Here is a 12504-nt window from a genome sequence, read left to right on the forward strand (position 1 = left end):
TTGCTAATGAGTCGGTTAATGTGTTTAAGTTTCTGGAAATGTGTTGATATTGAATAAAATCAAATTGTCTTTCCAAAATCTTAACCCTTAGGAACTTGCGATAAATAGCTGGATTTCGGACAGAGTAGATACCAGTGAGTTGCAGTATTACGAGTTGTGAGTCTAGCCTGACGATTAGTCGGCGTATACCATGGGTGATGGCATCAGAGAGTAGTTCTATCAACGCACTATACTCAGCGATGTTATTCGTTGATTGACCAATACATACACCTCTGAAACTTACTAACTCGCCACTTGGATAAAAAATGGCCCAGGCTGCGGAGGATAGGTTCCGCGAACTACGACTCGCTCCATCGGCATATCCAACACACGGTTCCAATGGATTTGACATCTGCAATAAATGTAAAAAGTGGATTACTTAACCAAAATAAACACTTTAGCGAAAACAAAAATGTAACAAAAGCATACAGGTTACTATTAGGCATAGTAACGCTTGAGGTACAACCCGTTACGAGGTTGCACCAGTGGAATTCCGTCATAATCCATTAACTCGTAGGCTCCTTTTGCTAATACCCTTTTAACAATATAGGGGCCCATCCATAAAGACTTAAATTTACCAGCTCCCAATTTATCGGATTCTTGGTCGTAAAGCAAGACCAAATCACCTTCTGAGAAGACACGGGGTTTGACATTCTTGTCGAACTGCGCCTTGACTCATTTCTTATGGGCTTCGTTAGCCAATGCGGCGTCACGACAGGTTTCATCCAATTGGATTAACTCCACGAAACGAGCCTCTTCTTCTGAAGTTCCGGGGAGGAGATCAATTGCGAGTTTAAGAGATGAGATTTCACACTGGATTGGTAGGATTGCTTCCAGGCCATACACCAGTTGGAAAGGTGTGAATCCAGTTGCATTCCTTACCGATGTTCGGTAGGCCCACAAAGCTGAGTACAGGATTAGGTGCCATCTTCTTTTGTGAACCCCAATCATCCTTTGCAGCATGCGCTTCATGACTTTTTTGATTGCTTCAACTTGCCCATTAGCTTGCGGATAATATGGGGTAGAGCTGTCGTGAGACAACCCTAGTTTGGCAGTTAATTCGACCATCATGTGATTGCGAAAATGCAATCCATGATCTGTAACTATAGCCTGTGGTACGCCGAATCTGGCGACTACATGATTGAAAAAGAATAGGGCAGCTGTTTCACCAGTATTATCTAATGTAGGCATCGCCTTGGCCCATTTGGTAAAATAGTCAACCGCGACTATGATATACCCATGCCCCCAGTCGAGGTGGGGTTACATGTCATGAAATCGATGCCCCATTTGGCGAAAGGCCCCACAGCTACTATTGGCTGTAGCGGAGCGGGAGGTCTTCTGGTTTTGCTATCAAAAATCTGACAAGCATGGCAACTTCTGACTGCGGTTATGCAATCTTTGAACATGGTTGGCCAGAAGTATCCTGCTCGTAAGATTTTTTGTGCTGTAGCATAACCAGATTGATGCCCCCCACAGGCGCCTGAATGACACTCATTCAAGGCTTTTTCGGCTTCCTCGTGGGTGAGGCACCTTCTCAAAACCGTATCGACACCACGACGGTAAAGTGTATCACCGACGATCATGTAGTCTTTTGCTTGGTATCGAATACGTTTTTGTTCTGAGTGGGAGGTGTTTGGCCGAAATCTTTGGGTTTGGAGATAAACAATTATATCTCCATACCACTCATCGCTTGTGGATATTAGAAACAAACTTTCGTCCACGATTGATTCTTGGGATGTTTCATCGTTGGATGACGATGGGAGATCGCATAATAATTCTGCGAAAACCAAAGCTTTCTTTGATTTGGATTTTACAAATTCCAGGTCAAACTCTTGAAGGATTGCTATCCATTTTGAATATTTTCCCCCCAGCAACTGTCGCGACAATATATAAGTCATGGGGTTGCAATCTGATAGAATGGTAGTTTTCCGAAAGAGGACATAATGTCGAAATCTTTGTATCGCTTGAATAGCAGCGAGTGCTAGCTTTTCAACGTAAGAATATTTGCTTTCTGTATCATTTAAGTTTTTACTTAAATAATATATAGGATGTTCAATTCCATCGACTTCTTGAACTAAAACCATCGCAATGGTCGTATCCACTGTAGCCAGATACAGGTTAAAATCTCTTTGGTAGTCCGAGGCATACATTAATGATGCTTTTACTAGAGAATCTTTCAGAGCATCAAAGGAAGCTTGTGCCACCTGATCCCAGATAAAAGGTACATCCTTTTTCAAAAGATGAGTATAACCTTTAGCAAGTTCTGCGTAATTTGGAATGAATCTCCTCAGAAAGTTTGCTTTCCCTTGGAGTTTTTGAATCTGAAGCAAATTTGAAGGTGGAGGCAAATTTATGATTGCCTGAACCTTACAGGGGTCAAGACGAATCCCGTCCTTGGAGACTATAAAGCCAAGTAAACGACCAGAACTGACACAAAATACACATTTGCGTGGATTGAGTCGTATCTTGTAGTGTCGGCAACGTAGAAATATCGCCCTTAAATGTTGCGGATGATCAGTCCGCTTTTGCGAGTGAGCCGGAAGGTCGTCGAGATATGGTTGAATGATGTTCTTGATGCCGTGGAAAGCATAATTCATTGCTCTCTGAAACATCGCCCCACCGTTCTTTAAGCCAAAGGGTAATTTTCGATATGGGAATGTGCCCCACGGACAAATAAATGCAGTCTTTGACTGGTCCTGTGGGCAGATATTTATTTGATTATACCCGGAGAATCCATCCATAAGTGAAAAGATTTCACATCTGGCGCATTCATCAATTATCTGGTCGATGAAGGGTGTAGGGTAGTTGTCTTTTGGACAAGCTTGATTTACATCCCTATAATCGATGCACACTCTGATTGTTCCTTGTTTTTTCATAACAGGGACAATATTCGATACCCAATCGGTTAGAGGAACCGGGTAGATGAAACCAGCATGGAGAAGTTTTTCAACTTCTGCCTTAATGGCAGCGGCTTTCTTGGGGTGCACCTGCCGAAGCCGTTGTCTTACTGGTTTGACATCAGGATACATCTTAATTTCATGTTCAACGATACTCGAGTCGATGCCTGGCATTTCATCATATGACCAAGCAAAGACATCTCTGAACTCGCGAAAAAGAGCGTTATATATTTCCAGTTCTGAAGGAGAACAACATTTGCCAACATAAATATTCTCTACAACATCTGTTTTGGTCGAGATATTTATGGCTATAGTCTCTTCAATATTGGATAGGTTTCGCTCGGAATCCACCGTATTTACAATATTTGATAGGAATTCAAAGACTGAAGGATGATAAAGGTCATCCTGAGTATCTTCTTCACAATCCGGAAGAAGGGAACGATGGTGGCTATCATTCCATGGTGCCCCTTCAATCAACATTGATTGTATGATTCCTTCGTCGGTTCCATGCACTCGCAACCAAGGATCCAAGGGGGTACCATATTCTCTAGACCTATCTACCCAAATGCATGATGAGCGTTGATTTGGGTTCGCCTCCCAAGCTAGGAACATTGATTGCTACAATATTTCCGTTGGGCTTGGGGGCAAAACCATTGCATGATCCATGTTAATATCGTCTTCTGAAATCTTTTGTGCGGAAGATATCATGTTGCAGGCTCCTACCAACGCTACTTCTCCAATATAGATTGGAGGTGGAAGCGTGAATGTTCCCATTAATGTGGGGTCTTTTAGTAGGCCTACTCCAATATTTTGAAGCGGATGGTTGCTCTCATGGATCATTGGAATGCTTCCCGTAACTTGAGAACCATTAGGGAGGAAGTTTTGCTGGTCAACGATTGTAATCCCTCCTTGGAAAGGGAATGCAATCTTTCTAAAATAGGTCGACACGACAGCTTCCATGGCATAGATCCATGGTCTTCCAAGTAGGATGTTGTAGTCAAGGTTCCCATCAATGACTTCGACATCTATTTCTACTGTTTTCCCTCCTAGTTCAACTTTCAAGTTATTCAGGATACCATATGGGGTATACGATCGTCCATCAAATGCTTTTAATGTTGTCGAAGATCGCGACAACGTTGGAGATCCTAATGTTTTCCAGTAGCTCATCGACATAATACATGTGGATGCCCCCTCATCAATAATCGTTCGATGAACGGTTTTGTTGAGGGCTTTCACTTGAACAAGGAAAGCTAGTTGAGCCGGTAACTGAGGATCGTATCCTTTATGATCGAAGGATACAAGATTGGAATCCTTTGGGTCAACCCCACCGATAGCTGATAACAAAGCCTGCCTTTGGGATGGGCAATTCTGTAGTACTTCAAGAGTCGACATAGCAGATGGCGATTGGGCCAAATCTTCCACTATGTTATAATGCTATGCTGCTCTGGCACGAGGATTAAATGTCGACTTGTGTACTACTCCCTTTGGCGGTTTTATTGTTAATTCAGGTATTATTGGTGGCATTACAACTTCTGTCGAAGTTGTTGTCGAACTACTTGGTTGATCTTTATCCTTGTTGTTCGACAGCTGTGGATTCCCGTAATCTTTGTTCCTTGTCGAGATCAAAGCATCATTTTGCTGTTTTGAAACCGACAACATTAGCACTTGAGACGGGGAAGCATCTCCACTATCAACCAGATTTGTTCCTGGATTTGGAAACGGATCAGTTAACACTGCTGAGGTTTTCGAACTCTTAAAGAATTTCTTCAGCTCAGCTTTGTATGGACACTCCCTTGTCCAATGATCCTCATCGCATATACTGCATGGATATTTCCTATTTCCAGGAGGGTTTGAAGAAGGTTCTTCAGGTGATGGCTCATCCTGTTTCTTCTTCTTCCCTTTGTTTTGTTTCTTCTTGCTTCCTGGTTGTTTGGTTTCTTTGCCCTTATCTGTCGATATGGCATTTACTTCCGAAGCAAGAATTTCGCCTTTTTCATTTTGATCTGAAGTCTTACGGGCCTTCTTGGAGTTGGCCTTTGTCGACTTCACGTTTTTCGTGCCAATCATGCCATCACCAACGTGAGAGTCATTGTTTGATTTAGGAGGAGGAGGAATTGAGAATTCTGGTCTAGGGGCGTCAGGTATTTTTTCATAGAGCGTGCCAGACTGAGTATAGACCAAGTCTAGATATTGCGCACGAGCGATAACTTGCTCTTCAGTTACGACTCCCCCCTTTGCCACATCTTCCGTAATGGTAGGAAGTAATGATTTTATAAACCATTCAGCTAATAGCTAATCGGGAACGTATGTTTTCACCATCCTACGACGACGTCGCCACTCATGTATATGATCAGATATGTGAGTGGCCGTTGTCTGTTTGAAGTTGGTAAGGATTTCCGTTCCTATTTCATACCTTATAGGTAATTGAAAATGGGTTAAAAAGGTAGTGGCTAAGGTGCTGAAATTGTCGAACGAAGCTCTAGGTAATTCAATATACCATTTAGCCGCTGGACCCGTTAACGTCCTCTAAAAAAGGTGAAGCCTTATCGAATCATCGTTTAAGGTGTTTGACGAGCACCATAGATGAAATTTCATCGCGTGATTCGATGGATCTTCACCCGGATTTCCATTAAATTTAGGAATGTCTGATGGAAGTTTGTGTGGAATCGCTGGCCACCATGGGGCGTAAGCAACTGGATCGTTTGTTAACCGATGTAAATTAGGTAACTCTAGAGTTGCCACGAATGGTAACTGCTGGCTCAAGTTAGGTGAAGCATACCCACGATACGATGGGATCGCCTGAGCAGTTGGTCTTTGCATACCAGCATAATGCAGCTGATGCTGGCATGACTGGTAAGGTTGGTGGACAAGACCATTATAAAATGGTTGATTTTGAGCGTTTTGAATGTACGGTTGCCCGCTATTTGCAAAGATCTGTTGCTCAGAACCTTGGTATACTTGTTGGAATTTTGGTTGTTGGTATTGCACCAGCCATGGTTGAGAAGCCATGTGCTGTTGCGCAATACTAACCGTTGGACCAAGGTGTGGGGTAATTGTACCCGTTTGGACCTGTGTCGCCCCACTAGTTGGCGATTGTGGTTGAGTCGCAGGGTCAAGGGGTTGTTGCATTACAACCTGAGAAATCTGAGGTTGACATACAACAGGCAACGTTTGAACTTGCGACACCGTCACAATCGCTGGTGTAGTTGGGATGTTCGACATAGGTACACACTGTTGCATCGAATACACAACCCTTGGTTGTTGAGGTAGCATAGGCACCCAACCATTTGAAGCAATTCCAATGTAACCTGAACTTTGTTGTGAACTCCCGTATGGGTAGCCTCCCGGAGGGGGTAATGAAAGGGCATACTGCCCCCCATACGGTGGTGACCCAGCACTGAAAGGGACTGTTTGCCCTTGTGGACCGGATTGCCCAAATTGACCTCCAAACGGATCAATTTGTCGAGTTTCAACATAAGAGTTGCCGGGTATTATTCCGGAAGAACAAACAGGAACAGACCATACTATCATAATAGCACCTTAATGGGCTCCTTCTAGCGGTTGAGAGCTAGTTGGGACAGATGGTATGCCGGCGAACATTTTTGGAATGACGGCAGGGAGTTCTGCTGTCGCTGTGTCAGGTGCCACATTCCTAGATGTTGACGGTTGTTCAGACATATTTAGTCTATCCAAGAGATTCCCTAGCGATTCTACAGGAACTTCCGCTGGTGGTAGACTAACTTCTGAAGAAGGATATAGAGTGACCCTGACTCGAAAGTGAGTTGGAGTACTAGTTGGAGGGTCTTCTATAATTTCTTCAATCGCAATCAAACCAGGTGGAAGAGGAAGACCGTCAGGTCCGTAAAATATTTCTGGGGCCGAAGAAGGGGTTGTATCGACAGCGACAGATGTTTGAAGAGCACCACTCTCCGAACCGGTTACTAATGGAACTGGTTCGGTAACACAAGTGTTTACTCTCAAACTAGGATCAGTATCACTGTCCTTCTGTGGCTGTTGAACTTCTTCTGTAGAGGCAGGGATTCCAGAAATGTTTGGAGTAACCGGAACCTCCGATGTCGTCAGAACACTTGTTCTAACATTAAGAGGAGATTTGGAAACGGTTAAACGAGTTCGCTTTGTCCGTACTGGTTTCGATTCTGGAGACAAAGACGGTTGACTCGTAAGCCTCCGCGAATGAAGGGGTTTCAATTGACTTTCTTCCACGATTGCGGATTACTCGATCAACTAAAATAAACAGGGGAAGTATGTTTCCGAATTAAATGAATTTTAGACGCTTTTAGACACAACTTGCTTTTTCAATTTTAAAGAGTCGAGAAAAAGCTAAAGATGACTCCAGTCTCCTTTGATGTTTTAACGAGCCCGAAGTGACAAATGCTCAGATGGAATTTTTCCGTTATAGAGTCTGAAAAAGGCCAAAAGGAACTGCTCTGGAGTTCTAGGTAGAGGGTGTGCCAAACTTTTCGCAAAACCGCAGAATACTTTTTAAGGTACAGGCGGTCAATCTTCCTGAATGATGTGTTCAGTGCATTGCGATCAGTAGGGCGGTAGACACGGCTTCCTAAGGATAAAGGTTTTATTCCTATAGGGGTCTCCCAATATATACGCGACGGTACGTGGGAGCACAATCCGTACTGGCGCTATCGTCCCTCAGGAGGAATCACCCACCATCAGCGAGATCGACAGTCACCAGGCTTTACGACGCTGGAACACGTCTCTAGCCTAGACCTCTATGTTGTGCGTTATGTTACAAAGCATTATTAAGTTCATTCAGTTTATTTTATGTTGATCTTTCTTAGAATTTTGCCTTTTGAGGTTCACCACGAGATGTATAGACAACTTCCTAAATGCAATCTAAAAGATGATAAGCAAATTTTATCTCTTTTTCAACAATGAAAATCCTAGCTACAAAGGGAAAGAAAGACACCATCTTTTCTCAGAGAGCAATCAGCACACTCTAAATGCACTTTTCCTAAATCAAGCATGCAAACTATCAAGATGCAAATGCACAATGCAAGTGTTTGTTTTCCGCTTTCTTAATATTGATGCCTAAAAAGAAAGCTTTTTGCACAACTTTGAATTTGCTTTTAAATGACAAATACAAACAAGTTTACTTTTTCGAAATCAGAAAGGGTAGAAGAGATTACAACACTTAACGATTTTCGAAATGAATATTTGTTTTGACACTCAAAAGAGACAAACTCAAACCAAAAGCAAAAATGAATGTATAACCAATTGTAAACAGCCAATGAACTCTCTCCTAAGATCACAATCAACAGATCTGAATCAAGGGCTACAGGATGACTATTTCACTCTTGCAAAGGGAAACTGTAAATGATGCCACAAACACATAAAAACACTCACAGTATTTTGTACAAAAGGAGGCGGAATTTAAGCAGAGAAAAGGGGCTATCAGACAGGTACCTATGCTGGTTACAGGCTGCAAAAATCAGAGATCAAAACAAGGCAAAACAGAGCAGAGAACCCCAGCTGCACAAGGTCTAACTGGATCAACGCACCCTCAACACAGAGGTTTTGACATTCAGCGCAGGTAGCCTTCATAGGACCTGCGTTGAAATGCAGAACCTCTTCACAGAGTCTGCGCTGAAGCAGAAACGAGAGTTGTTTCTGGGTTCTGGGTTACAGTTTGCTGATTAATCTACGGTTTCAGGCCAAATAAAAGCAACAAGCAAGGTACAATCAAAGGTATGATTTGAAGGAGGACTAAGATCTATCAGAAAGGATCATCAAATCATTTGTGAGTCCATTGTTCAGATCATAGACAAATCCAGTGATTGGATCAAAGCAACACCTGTCTACTTTGCATCTGAGAATAGCAGATGCAGTTCCATTGTTGCTTTTGAGTCTATGAAACAAACAATGATAGAGACACAAATAAAATGACTAAACAGATCTCCCCAGTGGAGTCGCCAATTTGTTGTGGGGGAAAATGCCTATGCAGGACGATCCTATCCACCTAAGGTGTGACAGTGCCATAGCAACAAATAGAGACAGCTATTCTAGTATTCTTCCTTTATGAATTAAGAATGAAGAGAGATGGATGGACTAACCGGTGTCTTCCGTTTGTCCCTCGATCCAGTTTCCCTTCTCTTTGATAGTTCCCAGCTACTTGCCTTCTCGCTCACCCAACATCAACAAGTTCCTGCAAGATCACAAGAAGGGAACACTATACAAAGACATAGATTCATATTCATAACTAGTTCAAGATTAGAAATAAACCAAATACACTAATTCAATCATACATCAAAGACGCATCAGCATATAGGAGAAACCAAGATAGATTTATTGATGAATAACAAGGTTCAGGAGGAGATACAACCAAGAGAGTTCCAATCCAACATCTCCTTCCCAGCAAATGAAATTCCTATCTTCACCTCCCTTCAAAGCATTAAGCACCCAATGATTCCAATCTCAATCCAACAGCAATTCTTTGCAATAACAAAATTCCAGCCTCCAGATCTCATGGAGAAGAGATCCATATATAGATGTTTGGAGTGAGGATGAGTCAGTTTGTGATCTGACTAGTGTCCTCTCTCTCTGTCAGTTCTTACTTCCACTTGGAGACTAAGAGCCTCTTACTCATCACTTAGTCGAACTCAGCAAGGCAAGTGTCATGGAGGAAGATTCTGGAAGCTTCCACAGTCTTGACACCTCTCACAAGAGACCCTGACATTTGTCATTTCCCACTCAGCGCGCTCTGGTAGTGCTTCTACCTACGTTGCAATGCAACTAGCCAGTGTAACCTCTGCATTTCAACACAGGCAGCTAGTGGAGCTTCTGAATTGATCCTGAATTGACTTGTTTTTGAGCAGTTTCTGGTGGAGAACTTCTGTGAATTGCTGTGGTTTGTTACCCTTGTTCCCCTAGGGGTAGGAACAACATGTTTAGGGACTTTGGATCCCTTGGATTATGGACATTTCATGCTTATAGCTGTAAGGCACAAAAATGTCTATAACACCTTCAAAGTGAACAGTGATCATTATTGACCGGTTCTTGGTAGTTTTATTTTATCTCTTTGTCAGACTCATTAAATAAATGAAAAAGGAACCCCCCTAGAGTCATCTTTAAGATCTTTTCTGGCTCTAGCAAACTGAAAAGATTGTCAAGTACTTGTCATTTTGAACTCGTTAAAGTAAATGAATTGATGTCACCATAGTATACATTTACACATTTTTCAGGCTGATATTGACTATTTACAAAAAAGGTACACCTTGGTCGACATGGTCAAGAGGTTCCGTCGGATATTGTTTTCTACCTTTTCAAGTTCGAGGGACAATTTACGAAAAGGGACAAGATGGAATTTTATTTTTTGATTCTTTTTAAAAAATTTATAAATATGAAAAAGAAACCAAGTTATTCTTATGTCGAACTTGTTAAAACTTTGCAATGAAAGACTCGTCACCATGATGAGACTGAGCTTCTCCTTCCTAGGGATCATAAAACTTACTAGGATGGATTCTTTTGAAGAATGAACTTACATGACAAGAATATATCCCCTTCAAGCTTTTCATAAAAATAATTAGGGTACACGCTAGAAATAGCATGGGAAAAATGAAGATGAGACACTCTTTGTATAGGCAGCATGTCACTCTTGAACATGACACTCTTTCGCTCTTGTGTCGAGTTTGGGATATCCTCACTCAGTCACTTTTCCTCTCGGGTTTAGGTACTCAAATTTTCCTCTTATTTTGACTCTTCCATTCTATCATCGTGACCTTTAGTCCTATGTCGAGTCAAATTCTGCTACACTCTGGAGTCGTGTTGCCAATGTTTAATAAAAGTCCAATCTAGAGTTACTTACCTATACATTGTTTTGAGTCATTTCTACAGTCCTGAATATTATTCCACTTTATTCCTTGTTTCATGTCGATGATGGGGGATTTATCATTTCTCTCCTTCAATTGGTCACTTCCTATTGACTTCAACTCATTATCCAAGAAGATGACTTAGGAACCCCCTTTCAGTACCTTAGACCTAGCATGCCCTAATGGCCAATTCTTCACATCCGATGACAAGTCTTCATTATTGAATTTTGATTGGGTGATTCCATGAGTGTTTGACCTCAACTTCATTATCACATTCACGAATTGTACTATTGTACCTTGAGATCCATTTACATTATTGGTGGTTTCTCTCGTACCTGCTAAAGGTCCACATCATTGGCAATGATCACGTGGTTTTCTAGCATGTTTGACTTCAACACATTTATTCACATGTTAGGATTTGTACATTGATCGGGTTGGGATGGAGCACAAGACCCTAAGTCTTGTCTGTTATGGCTCAGGCTGCATGGAGTTATATGTCCTTCATGATTGTACACATTTTTCTACTATATGGATGGATGTGACCATGTTGTGAGATGTTATATTTATGATGATCCTTGTTATCTGGATGGTTGTGCCCATACCATGGATCTTTTTTCTAGTATTCATCATCTGGATGGATATGTCCATGCCATGGATTCATGTCTTGATCTCAGATATGTATATGTATATGCATCCTTGATTTGCAGGTCTCGCGACAGTGTGTGTCCTCGTCCTTGCCAAAATCTCGTAAATCATCTCATCCATCACTTGTTCTGCCTTCTTGCTTTAGGGAGCATCTGTTACACAATATTTTGTCAAACCTCCTGCACTTCCCTGTGACATACCCTAAAGTTCCCAAAACATGATCATTATACAATATAATCATCCATGTGTACAACTCAAATCCCTCCTTTAACTTTGTTTGGAAAATGTCTTGAGCTTTGCTTGAAGAAATAGCACTTAAAACCCTAAAATCAGGGTTATCGCTCTTATGAAGCTCAAAACCGCAATGGTCACCTACTGTACCGTGTTTGACCCATGATGGCATCGCCCTGTTCCCTTACATACCCAAAATGATCCCAAAAAGGTAATTTTCCCAAAGAGGATGAGAAGCTTCATGATCTAGAAGCTTCCAGAGTGACGAGCAGGAGGTGGTTTTGCATAGATGAGGTTGAATCCTCCTAGCTTGACCTCTTTGTATTATCCCTATGAGATACCTCCTTGTGATGTGGGCCTAATCCTATCTTTGGAGGAGTCCTAACTCCCTCTCTCATCCTATAAATTCCTCGCCTCCCATTCCCAAATGGTTGGTCTATGTCCATTTGCCCCTATGCTGAGCTTGTGCTTAGAGGCCATTCATTAAACTTGAAGAAGGAGTGTTTGGAGAGTTTCTTGGATTGGACTTGGATTACCACTCAAGGAGAGCCTTTCAACATCAAAGCTATGGTGATAAGCTTCCCTTTATTCTTTAAATAATAAATAACTATTGGCTCATCTTCCCAAAATATATATGTTCATGTATATATTAGCTTGGCATTCCTTGATCAGCTAAGTAGGTTATTATTGGATTTGCTATTAGTTTTTGGCATGCTTTGTTGTCTCTTGATTACTTGTGTAGGTACATAAGTGCTTAGAGAAGAAAGAACAAGTCTGTGACACAAGCAGTTCGAGGATATCAACAAAGGAAATCGAAATAGCATCAGAATGAGGTAGGTTATCTCTCT

This window comes from Pinus tabuliformis, chromosome 6 (genome assembly GCF_031772625.1).
Source record: "Pinus tabuliformis cultivar Carrire ecotype Pingquan chromosome 6, CPIR1, whole genome shotgun sequence".
Lineage (NCBI taxonomy): Eukaryota > Viridiplantae > Streptophyta > Pinopsida > Pinales > Pinaceae > Pinus > Pinus tabuliformis.